Below are 13,442 nucleotides of genomic sequence, written 5' to 3' on the forward strand. Positions count from 1 at the left end.
CTATCCTTCCTGGCTTGCTATCAGTAACAAAATACCTCCCTTCAGGATACACAGGGCACTTTACAATCAGTCATATTCAAAATGATATTTAAGAACCATTAAAACTTCAGCAGAATAATGGTTCTTCACTGGGCATTTTGAACAGCAACAGGAAGTAAACTCCACAATCCAAGTGCATAATTACAAAATGCTGTGGCTCCCAATGTCAAACTTAGGGCAAACTAAGTAACCAGCTGATTCTGACCTCTGAATGACTGAAAAAACCCGTTGACAGCAGATCAGTCAAGTATGCTGGACCCACAACCATTACATGCCTGATGGGTAAGTAATAACTTTAAAATCAATACAAAATTTAATAGGAGGCCAATGTAAAGGTTTTAAATGGAAGATGCTGAAGGGGCAACTCTGCCAGCTTGGGAGGAAGAATAATTACTTCTAATTGGGTCTGACATGCCTGCACAGGGCACTACTACATGAACATCAGTTCACTATGTGACATCAGAAGAGGAGATGGCTCTGGTACTGAAGAATTCAGGTGATGCATGTTACATTTTTGACTGAAATCATGACCTTAACTCCTACCTCAGCAGTGTCAATATGTGTCTCTCTGACATCGGCACACTTACAGACTGTATGATGTATCCTTTTCCCATAGAGAAGTGAAAGTTCAGAGTGAAAGTTTTGTGTTGTAGCAGGTATTGTGCTACTGTAAAGGCTGGAGGGATAAAGGGATGACTTATAGAAGGGTGGGGACCACTGTTGAAAGTGGGGTGCTGTGTGGGGCTAAGAAACCTGATCTATTTTGTAACAAATTTACTTCTCTCTGGGGAATTTTTCACTTTTTAAGCTCATTTTCCTGAGAGAGGTAAAAAAACCAAAACACATGTATCACAGAAAAGATCAGCCTCTGAAAAATTAAGTATATATCAGGAACATCAAAAACCTAACTAATGCCTTAAAAATATTTATTCACATATTCCAACTGTCAAAATGTTAATTACTGTCTCTTCTGCAATTCATTTTCTTCTTTTTTAGTTTAGTTTAAGGCTCATTTAAAAAACAAACAAACCACAACATCTTGTCTTTGAATGATAACAAAAATTACAAAAATAAGTAAAGAGCATAACAATTAGTGGCCACTTCTGAAAACTTTGGTTTAGCTGATGCAAATTCATTGCTGTATTATAGAGAGAGCTCCATGGAGGAGGAAAACTGAAAGTTGGAGGAAACAAAAAGGACCCTGTCTTTTAGGCCTTATCATTTTTAGCTAGAGTAATTCAATGCACAAGTCACATTCTGTATCTCCGCAGCCACCTCACTAGCAATTCATACTGTGCTTCAAATTAAGAGAGATGTGCTTGATAAGATTGCCACCCAGGGGGAGCCAAAAATGGTGAGCTACCTCTTTCTGAAAAGAAGTCTTCTTTCTTTGAAGATGTGATACAATGCAATGTGTGCTTCCATTGTGTGTCAGGGTGTTTAATTACGTTACATGATGCATTTCAGGACTGAGTCAAAGTGAGACTCTTACCCCATCTCTATAGACATTCTTACAATTGACCTGCTCCAGAAGGATGCCATCTAATAGCTTTTTGAATGACCTCAATTGGCATTCTTCTGCCTCAACAACCTTGCCTGAAGTCAACCTGTTAATGATTCTCTGCATGAAGAGGTGCTTAATGACATCTGTTCTAAGTCTGTTGTTCTTTAATTTCCACTGTGCTCGTGGTCCTATCATCTGGTAGGCATTATCTACAGCAAAGTAAGAATTTATGTACTTCAAGAAAATCTTGACTGGAGGCTCATCACAGGGAGGGCTGAATGGGGAACTTTTTCATTTCATTTAAAGATTGAAAAATGTATGTAACTTGGCTTCTTTAGGGAAGATGAAATTTCTAACTCTTTAATAAGCCCTATGTATCAAAGTTTGACAATGTGAATAGCCTAATTGATACAGAGGAGATGGCCTGGAAGTTCTCACACACAAAGTAAGCCTGAAGCATAGCATCTCCCTCTATGTGTATCTTATGTCAACTAGGTTCAACTCTCTCTGACAATAGAATTTGGTAAAGCAAGATGAGCTAAGGCAATATTATTCATGTGGTCCCACTGCTTTCTGGTGCATATAGGCCACAGCCCCTAAGTATGCTGGTCTGTGCCCTTCAAGGTAGACCCACTATTGGTACCTCCCTAAACCATTCTTGGGGCCCAATCCATTCAAATAAACACAAAGACACACTCAGTGGAAGTTGGGTTAGGACCTTAGAGCACTTAAGTAAGCAGGCATGACTCTGAATTACAGCTGGCTGGAAATGATTGTTTTCGCTGAAATATTTGTATCAACTATACGCAGAATGCACACACACAGCACATCTGCTAAGGAGGAAGATACCTTTCCTTCAAGGTCATTATATATAATATGACTTATAAAAGCTTATTTTAGTCTCCAAGATGGTGGCCATGATGTGACAAAAAGGTCCCTCTATTGTTGTTACATTTCAATTGACTGATCTATCTCATTTATTAAGCATATCAAAGTTGACACTTGCAACATGAATGAACATTTATATAGCCATTTCTGAGTTACTGGGGTGGATTTCCTGTCTCCTACTTCCCCGTTGTTCCTTTAATTTTGGAAAAAGAAACCATCAGCTACTGAATATTTGTATTACACAAATTGCTAACACAGTAAAATGTGCTATGAGGCGTATTCACTTTTACACATGCCATTGTCTTTCCTGATATTGATGTTGGAAAATGGAATAATTATTTTTGCATTAGCAAGTTGTACTGTTAAATTCCCTCTGCACCTTCTTACTGTTGTGGCAAAATGAATCATGAGCATCTTATTAAGGTGCCTCTGCTATCCCATAACAGTTATAAACTGTAAATGTATCACAATTATTCATTTACTGTCTTCATGAATATTCAATAAATATTAAGAGGCACCGAATGTGCTTACTGGGGTAATTGATAAGGACATAGCTGAGTGTCCCTTCTTCCTGATGTGTGTCTCAGGGGACATTCTTATGGGGGACATTCCAGCACCCAAAAATACTAACTCATTATGAGAATACCCTTTCTTTGATGGGCACAACTCTATGTATATGTGTGTGTGTGTGTCCCACTGTATAGTCTCATGGGGAAAGGCCTGGCTCAGTGATGACAATGCATATCAGAGAGAAGAAGGCCAACTTCTCTTCCAGAGAAAGACTGGGCCAGAATGACAGGAATTGGAACCAGTAGCTTTATAAATATTTGTAGTGCCTTTCATCCAGACTCCCAAAGCACTTAGACTGTGGACCAAATGTTGTCCTTGTTTATCCCCCGGATAAGCTCTTTGGGCATTAGCTTTTGCTTTTGGCAATGAGCTGAATACCATTTGTGGTGCTATATGATATTATTTAGTCACTAAGGCTAGATTGTGCCACCCCTTACTCACAGTAGTGAGGTATGACGTACATGAGTAGTCACGTTGCGTTTAATGGGACTACTTGGAGGTGAGTTTTGGGGTTGAGCCGGGGGACAAGGATGCCAAGCAATCTTTAACTTGCAGTAAAGGGTTCTTCTGTGATTGATTTTTTCCTTGTCTGAGGAAAGAAGAGGAATATAAAGAGAAGAGGAATCTGTCATTGCATGACTTGTGACTCTCAAGGATTTGATTTTCTTTGCCAGTCATACAGACTGGTTTGCTTTGCCTTGCCATCAGATTGCTTCAGCAAAAAGCAACCCCCTTCCATACATATAAGATGGCTGCTCTGTGAAACTGGTAGCGGGGTTTAGCATTTTTATGCTAGACCATCGTTCTGTTGAGGCACCAGCTCCATTTGTTTTTCTGGTTTTTAGTTAATTGGGCAAAACATCATGGCTACCGGAAAGGTTCCCACACCTACACACAAAGGAGTTGTAAATGCGGACCGTGTAGATGTGCGTGCACAGTGTGACTGTAATGGCTTACGCAGTCTTGTCAGGAGAGCAGCGTACAATTTGAGATACGCCCAGCAGAGTTGCAAAGAAACTTTGTTTCTTTTTACTTAAGTTTGTGAAAGAGAAATTGTTGTTCTCCGAACCACGCTCAAATTCAGAGCATGTACGGGTCAATTTCTACTGTTAATTAAACGAGCCTGTTTGGGTGCTAGACGAGTGAAAAGGTCCTGTCATTCTGAAGGTTGTGGCATGACACTAATTATCAATTCCCTGCATGTCTCCCTGGTGATCTCATTCTAGCAGGATGTTGGTTTTTCCAAATGTTCCCATCACCTCTTTCAGTGACCAAACCTTTGCTTTTAGGGCCAAGTTGTTTTTTTTCTTCAAAAGTGCTCAACATCCATAACTGGGGCCAGATTCCCAAGAAAGCTCAGGTCCTGTTTAGGCACCTAAATGAAGCCTGGCCAGATTGTCACATTAAGTCAGCCGTCCAGCAGCGTTTCTGTGAGAACAAGTGAGGCTTCTGGGTTCCAAGTAACTTTGAAAATCTGGCCACTTCATTTAGGTGGTGAAATGGGAGCTGGGCTCTCTTGGAAATCTTGCTCTTAGTAGACATGCAGGCTCTTTTGCTTAAGACCTTTAGGATCAATTTGAAAACACACATTGTATGAGAAATCTCTGTAGGCAGTTTTATTTATAAAATCCATGTATTGGCCTTGGCGGTTTCATTAAAGAAGCTATAAAAGGATGGTGTTTATTATGATTTAAATTAACTGCTAGGGTGAAGGCTGAGATCTAATGAGATTCAGAAGAGTGTTCATTTCATTTGTGGCATCTTTGTCTCTTTAAATTATTATGAAGCCTGTTCTCTGAGGATGTGCTCCAGTTTTTAACGTAGCTGGGGTGTTTGTCATGAGCAAGCTTAAAAGTCAAAGGTTTTAAGTTTTGCTTAAAATATTTTACATTTCTGTAAGTTTCCCCCCCGCCCTGTAATTTATGTACAAGTAGCTACAAATATGCAGCTGAAATGCCATATGGGAATGAACTGAAATGTTCTTTCTGGGATGCAGCATCAATGACTTGAGAGTCAACCTATGGGAAAAGGATTGAAGAACTAGCATGATAAAAATAATCATTATGATCAGTTTATAGATTCTAAATTCATATTGAAGAGAGAGCCTTTTTTTCTTTTAAGCAGTCGTGTTGTGTTTCATCCTACAGTATATTTGTGCACAACTGCAGGCAGCAGCATGAAAGCTCAATTCAGATGAAAAATTCCCTAATTAATGTTCCATCCCAATAATAAATATGTATGCCTGGCTCCTGAGCAAGGAGGCAGGCAGATACCCTGGGAAAAAGATGTGGTGCGGAAATCAGATGTATTTATTATTGAACTTGATCCTAAAATGAAGGAGCGCAGTGGTGTGTAGAAATCTTTAGCAAGTGGAGATTTATTGCCCAGCAGTCACTCCCGAGAATGGGGATTTCACTGACCCTATACATTGTAAGGACAGTGGAAGGAGGTCGCCCAGTAAAGGCAGCTGACTTTCTGTTACAAAGCACACTGGAATTAGTTACTGGAGAACCGGATCCAGCAAAGAATTGATGCACATGCTTATTAAGCACATATATATGGAGTCACATGGAAGTGACTGGAACTACTCCCATGTTTCAGTTAAGCAGGTGTAAGTTAGATTTATGTTAAGCTCTTTGCTGGGTGAGAGCCAGTTTTTTGCAGGTTTGGTTCAGAGAAGCATCCAGAAATTTGGATACTTTTTCAGTCCTTCTCTGAACCTCCTTGTTCAAGAAATAGGATAGATATTTCTGGAGAACAAACATTCCCATGAAGATTTCCAGTAATTGCTGGTTTCTCTGGTTCTCACTAGCCATTTTGCTACCTATGGTATGGCCTGAGAGGCGCAATTCCTTCCTTGCTTCCCCTTCTTGCTCCAGAGTTGCAGTAATTTGCTACCACCACTTACCAGTAGCAGTTTCCTATTTCCCCTCTGCTGGCTCAGATGCACTGGCTGGCACACAGGGGCAGGTGGGAAGCCAAGGCTACACCCACTGCCATCTGACATGCTGTCCAGTTGCTCTAGTAGATGGGAAAGTAGCAGTACACACTACCTATTCAGCCATGTGCACCCAGTCCCAAGGTGTGGAGAGGCTGAGAAAGGGGATAGTGGGTTGACTGATTTACTCCCCTTATGCTCCTGAACAGCCACATAGACAGCCATGACCAACTGCATAGCGTACACCAGGGGTGGGCAATAATTTTCTCAGGGGGGCCACTCCACAAATTTTGGTACATCGTCACAGGCTGTACATTTCTACTATATTAATGGAGGGGATGCGGGGTCTGGGAGGGAGTTTGGGTGCAGGAGGGAGCTCCGGGCTGGTGCAGAGTGTTGGGGTGCAAGAGAAGACGAGGAGTGTGGGCTCTGGGAGGGAGTTTGGTGGGGGGGGGCCTCCGGGCTGGGGCAAGGGATTGGGGTGTGGGAGGGGGTGCAAGGTGCAGGCTCTGGCCTGGAGGCGCTTACCACAGATGGCTCCTGGCCGGCAGCACAGCAGGGCTCAGGCAGGCTGCCTACATGCTGTGGCCCCATGTCGCTCCCGGAAGTGACTGTGGCTGGCTGTTGCTGGCATGTCTCTGTGTGCCCCTTGAGGGGTGGGGGGGGGCAGCAGGTCTCTGTGCGCTGCCTGCGCCCACAAGCACCGCCCTTGCAGCTCCCATTGGCTGGAAAGATGGATTCCAGTATCATGTGACATGTTCACATGTCCTGTGAAACTTTGTTTCTCATTGACTGGCACACACACATAAACATGTGACATTGCACTCCATATGTTTATGGAAATATGCTTATGAGTGTGAATATGATGTAACTGGAATATGCTTTATGCAAAAGGTCTCTTGTAAGGTATCATTACAAAGCTTATAATCTACTGAGTGTGTTCATCCTATTTGAGTAAATGTATCATTCTTGTATCTGAAGCTAGAAATATAAAGTATTACTCTGAAGTCCTATTGTAACTATGGAAAGTGTGGATCATTAATGGTGGCTTGGAATCTTGATGGCCCCCATTAAGTAGGACAATTGGTTGTAAATGGCTCTGTTTACTTGTAAGCCTTCCTGTATATGTGTGTGTGCCAGCCAGTGAGTAATGAAGTCTCACAGGACATGTGAACATGTCACATGATACTGGAATCCATCTTAAACCTGGTGCTTTTCCATTTAGAAGGAAGGATGGGAACCCAGAGAGAGACAAAGGATTCCCGCCTTGTGACAAAGATATAAAAGGGGATGGAACAGAAGAAAGGGGCTGCCAGTCATGCAAAATCCCCTAGTTACCACCTGAGCTGGAACCAACAAGAACTGTGCCAGTGGAAAGGATTGGGACCAGACTAAGAAGGAGTCTAGTCTGTGAAAGATCTTATTGGAACATTTCTAAGGGTGAGATTTACCTGTATTCAGTTTCTTAAATGTATTAGGCTTAGACTTTGTGACTTACTTTGTTCTATCTGTTATTACTTGAAATCACTTAAATCCTACTTTTTATACTTAATTAAATCACTTTTGTTTATTAATTAACTCAGTGTAAGTGATTAATACCTGGGGGAGCAAACAGCTGTGCATATCTCTCTATCGGTATTATAGAGGGTGGACAATTTATGAGTTTACCCTGTATACACTTTATACAGAGTAAAACAAATTTATTTGGGGTTTGAATCCCATTGGGACCTGGGTGTCTGGGTGCTGGAGATAGGAAACCTGCTGAGCAGTTTTAGTTAAAGTCTGCAGCTTTGGGGGCATGGTTCAGACCCTGAGTCTGTGGTGCAGTGGTCTAGTGTGTCTGGCTCAACAAGGCAGGTTTCTGGAGTCCCAAGCTGGCAGGGAAAACGAGCTCAGAGGTAGGCTCAGCACATTGGGTGACTGTTCCAAGGGGGTCTATGTGACTGAACCCGTCACACTTCTGTGTGCCCCAAGTATCCCAGGCAGGAGTTTCTTCAGGTATTTCAGCAACTTTCAGAAAAATCCATCATTTTGAACTCTTCTGATTCTTTCCAGCCAAGTGCCTGTAACCTCAGGGGAAAAAAAAAGTTATCAGGCCGGGTATTGATCTGGTCAGTAAATACTCTTATGTCGTCAGTAAGCCAGAACCCTCCTGGGCATAGAACCAAAATCTTAAAGGCGACTAGTTATCTGACCTATGATTTTAATTAGGAATTATTGATTATGGATTTTTTAAAAAGCAAATGGGCTTCCTTGATAAAAGGCCTAACGCTCGAATTCAGAAAAGTTAAATAAATTGCAACTTGTTGTATAAAAACCTGTGACCCACATCTTTGTGACTTCCCTGAGGGAGATTGGCTGCTGTTTCAGCAGTACAAAGCAGGCAACATTTGTTATAAACACCATGAATGTTTGATGTGGAGGGAGAAGGACTCAATTTGTGAAGGGAGATGTGAAATGTACATGGAGGTGATTCCCAGTGCCCAGGTCTGTGTCATCCATCACTCTCATTAAAAAGAGGGTGGTGAGGGGACGGGGGGAACGATGTGATCTGTTTACATTTCACCCAGAGGTCCCTGATTCAGGAAAGCATCTAGGCACACGTTTAGCTTTAAACTCTCCTTCAAATCAATGGTTTCAGAGTAACAGCCGTGTTAGTCTGTATTCGCAAAAAGAAAAGGAGTACTTGTGGCACCTTAGAGACTAACCAATTTATTTGAGCATGAGCTTTCGTGAGCTACAGCTCACTTCATCGGATGCATGCCGTGGAAACTGCAGCAGACTTTATTTATACACAGAGAATATGAAAAAATACCTCCTCCCACTCCACTGTCCTGCTGGTAATAGCTTATCTAAAGCGATCATCAGGTGGGCCATTTCCAGCACAAATCCAGGTTTTCTCACCCTCCACCCCCCCACACAAATTCACTCTCCTGCTGGTGATAGCCCATCCAAAGTGACAACTCTTTACACAATGTGCATGATAATAAAGTTGGGCCATTTCCTGCACAAATCCAGGTTCTCTCACCCCCTCACCCCCCTCCCAAAAACCACACACACAAACTCACTCTCCTGCTGGTAATAGCTTATCCAAAGTGACCACTCTCCCTACAATGTGCATGATAATCAAGGTGGGCCATTTCCAGCACAAATCCAGGTTTTCTCACTCCCCCACCCCCATACACACACAAACTCACTCTCCTGCTGGTAATAGCTTATCTAAAGTGATCATCAAGTTGGGCCATTTCCAGCACAAATCCAGGTTTTCTCACCCCCCACCCCCACCCCCACCCCCACCCCCATACACACACAAACTCACTCTCCTTCTGGTAATAGCTCATCCAAAGTGACCACTCTCCCTACAATGTGCATGGTAATCAAGGTGGGCCATTTCCAGCACAAATCCAGGCTTTCTCACACACCCCCCGCCCCCGGGAACACACACACACACACACACAAACTCACTCTCCTGCTGGCAATAGCTCATCCAAACTGACCACTCTCCAAGTTTAAATCCAAGTTTAACCACAAGTTTAATGACTTGTCATTATGCAAGGTAGCCTAATTCCCCTTGTTTTTTCCTACCCCTCCCCCCCCCCGACGTTCTGGTTAAACTTGGATTTAAACTTGGAGAGTGGTCAGTTTGGATGAGCTATTGCCAGAAGGAGAGTGAGTTTGTGTGTGTATGGGGGTGGGGGAGTGAGAAAACCTGGATTTGTGCTGGAAATGGCCCACCTTGATTATCATGCACATTGTAGGGAGAATGGTCACTTTGGATAAGCTATTACCAGCAGGAGAGTGAGTTTGTGTGTGTGGTTTTTGGAGGGGGGTGAGGGAGTGAGAGAACCTGGATTTATGCAGGAAATGGCCCACCTTGATTATCTTGGGCTATTACCAGCAGGAGAGTGAGTTTGTGTGTGGGGGGGCGGAGGGTGAGAAAACCTGGATTTGTGCTGGAAATGGCCCAACTTGATGATCACTTTAGATAAGCTATTACCAGCAGGACAGTGGGGTGGGAGGAGGTATTGGTTCATGGTCTCTGTGTGTATATAATGTCTTCTGCAGTTTCCACGGTATGCATCCGATGAAGTGGGCTGTAGCTCATGCTCAAATTAATTGGTTAGTCTCTAAGGTGCCACAAGTACTCCTTTTCTTTCTTCAAATCAATGGTGCTTAAGCACATGCTTAAAGCTGAGCGTGCGCTCACAGTGTTTTGCCGACTGGGGATAGATTTCAGCACATGCTTAAATGCTTTCCTTAACTGGGACTGAGATTTATACGTAGCGCAAGGCACAAGCTGCCCTCTTGTAGCGTGAAACTGACCCCTTGTGTGGAAGCCCAGCACAAGACCTGTGCATCTCTTCTGTCCCACAAAAGCTCTGTGCTGAAGGTGGAGGTGATGTGTTAGCCTAGGACTGACTCACTTCACAAGGGGGGGTCAATCTCACCCATTGAGTGGCTCCATTTTACAAAGAGACATAGTAGGTCCTATAGGTGACAAGCAGACCTTCCTAGGGAACAGAGTCCCCCTCCACAGCAAGCTCCAGTCCCTTTACTTTATTGATAAATGTATAGTTTGCAAAAATCATCAGATGGAGGCTAACTGAATGGGGTTTGGGGCTGCCAACCCTCCAGGGTAGTCCTGGAGTCTCCAGATTAATCAAAGATTAATCTTTTAAAAATTAATGTCACGTGATGGAGCCTCCAGGAATACATCCAACCAAACTTGGCAACTCTAATGGGGTCACATTCTGTATGGGTGTAAATTGGAGCTGCATCAAACCTACACCAACAGGGTTTGGCCCAACACTTCTAGTTTACAGTCTTCTCCACAGAAGAGGTATCCTATCTGTGACGTTGCATCCCATAAGGCTTTATGAAAATATGCTTATGAATGTATATATGACATAACTGGAATGCTTTATGCTACATATGCCATGTAACATATCTCTGTAAAGGTTATGATCTACTGAATCTATTCATCCTATTTGTATGCATGTATCATTTTTGTATTCGAAGTTATGAATATTGGCTGTGTACTTGTGTGATTTTTAAGTAGCCTTAGTATGGCATTTGGTCAGCTTCTTTAGAAAGGGATGTGCACGTTAAGTGCCCAATCAAGAAACACTTAAGCTGACAGTAAACCATGATAGACACCAATCCACATCTGAGCTTTCCTGGCTATGTGGCTTGGCCTGAGTCATGCAAGGACATGTGACTTGCCCATGTGACTCCAAAACTCCATTTTGTAGCTGTAATTCTGCACAGATGGAGGAAGGGGTTTAGACCCACAAGGAGAAATTATATAAAGCCTTGGGAGACCCCTCCATTTTGTCTTCAGCTGGCTCAAGAGAGAGCCTCTCCACCCCAAAGGATACCTGAAAGAATCTGGAACAAATGACAGTAACTACAGAGGATGTGAGTGATTGCTGGACCCAGACTAGAAGGAGGCTAGTCCGTAAAAGAGGCTTCTTGGAATGCCTCCAAGCATGAGATTTTATTTGTATTTAGCTTCTTACTGTATTAGGCATAGACTTGCGTGTTTTATTTTATTTTGCTTGGTAATTCACTTTGTTCTGTCTATTACTACTTGGAACCACTTAAATCCTACTTTCTGTATTTAATGAAATCATTTTACTTATTATTTAACCCAGAGTATGCATTAATACCTGGGGGGCAAACTGCTGTTCGTATCTCTTGATCAGTGTTCTAGAGGGCGAACAATTTATGAGTTTACCTTGCATAAGCTTTATACAGGGTAAAACAGATTTATTTGGGGTTTGGACCCCATTGGGAGTTGGCATCTGAGTGTTAGAGACAAGAACACTTCTTAAGCTGTTTTCAGGTAAGCTTGCAGTTTGTGGGACGTGGTTCAGACCTGGGTCTGTGTTTGTGGCCGGCAAGCGTGTCTGGCCCAACCAGGCAGGTTCTGGAGTCCCAAGCTGGCAGGGAAAGCAGGGGCAGAAGTAGTCTTGGCACATCAGTTGGCAGCCCCAAGGGGGTTTCTGTGATCCAACCTGTCACACTATCCATCTACCTAAGGGACTTATGTGGTGCCCATTCCTGGAGCATCACAGCACCTCCTAGGCTTTCATGTGGTGATCCTCATGACACCCCATGGGGTAGGACAACACTATTATCCTCAGGTTGCAGGTGAGGCGTGGAGAAGGTAAGTGATTTGCCCCAGGTTACACAGGGAATCTGTTGCAGAGAAAGGACTTGAACCGAGGTCTCACAAGCCCTAGGCTAATGCCCTAACCAGTGGACAACTTTCCCCAGACCTAGTTGATTGGCTCACCATACAATAGGATTGACTCATCCAGACCCATCTTAGTCTTGGTATCCGATTATACCAAATGATTACAAAAATAAATGTATATGTCAGGTTGCAGGCGTTTCCTTTTTAAATGAATCACTCCAGTTATAATACCCTGGTTTTATGGCGGTTCTACTTTCCTGGAGCAGAAAGTCTTAGCACTTCTCGATGTGTCTTTGGGGACCTTCAAAGCTTCTGTCTTCCAGGTAAATTTAAACCTATCTCTTAGTCACAGGAAGAAAGTTTAAGACCATCCAAATCTCTGTGCAGCTCCATTTAAACTATTTACTTGGGAAAATGCCACTGACAAACAATTTTTGCAGCACTGAAAACACTTCTTTGAGGTCTTTTGGTGCTTGAGCAACATAAATGCTCACTAGACCGTAGAAGAGTCTAGTCTAGTTTGTCTAAATTTAGTTATGATATTGTCTGCAAGATAATTCACTGGGGTCTAATAAAATGGATGACACACCTGTATTGGGGAGAAGAGAGGCAAACTGGCCCTCTGGCCTTGTGTTCTGATAATATAGGGGGCTGTAGATCTGTACAGAAACTGATATTTGGCTGATTAGTTTGTCGTTACTATGAGTACCTCATCTCTAAGTTAACCTAGGGCTTGAGCATCTACACTCGTTTGTAACCCCAAGTTAGGAATTGTTGTACCCTGGGTCCTAACCTGGGGCTCCAGCATTTACATTGTATTATGCAGGCCTGAGTCCAACCACCCATATTTCAAACTTCCTAGTGCCCCCCAAAATATGGCTGCACTAGCCCTTTTGTTTGTGGTACAATATGGGAAAACTTGTTGTCCACCAAACTTGACTGTCCAGAAGACAAAGGAAGTAGGCCTGTGGAGTTGTTGAATACTGTTGGTGGATTCCCAGAGCACAAGTCCAGTGGGGCTGCATCTGCACTGCAAAACAATGGGCGTTGAACCCTTGGTCCTGGGTTGACTCAAGCTTGGACCCTCCACTCCTATGGGGTCCTGGGACCCTCGGTCAGTGTGATTTGTGTGTAGATGGAAGGAGGCCTGAGTTCAAACCTTGGGCTTACACTGTAGTGTAGACATACCCGTAGCGGTGAGCCTCTGCCCCATGGTTTGCTCTGTGCCTTGGGTGAGATGGAATAAGGCTGAACCGACGGTGAGAGCCTTGGCGCTCTCCATCCCAACAAACAAAGCACATAGT

General features: G+C 43.2%; 1 long non-coding RNA gene across 1 annotated transcript in view; it reads left to right on the plus strand.

The window, feature by feature from the left end:
* Positions 1-272: 272 nt before the first annotated feature.
* Positions 273-13,442, plus strand: part of LOC311526668 — a 120,478-nt gene continuing 107,308 nt past the window's right edge. Inside the window, exon 1 of the long non-coding RNA XR_014713088.1 lies at positions 273-321. This is a non-coding gene — a long non-coding RNA (uncharacterized lncRNA). The remainder of the gene's footprint in view (positions 322-13,442) is intronic.

Source organism: Lepidochelys olivacea (genome assembly GCF_965140295.1).
Source record: "Lepidochelys olivacea isolate rLepOli2 genome assembly, chromosome: 9".
Classification (NCBI taxonomy): domain Eukaryota; kingdom Metazoa; phylum Chordata; order Testudines; family Cheloniidae; genus Lepidochelys; species Lepidochelys olivacea.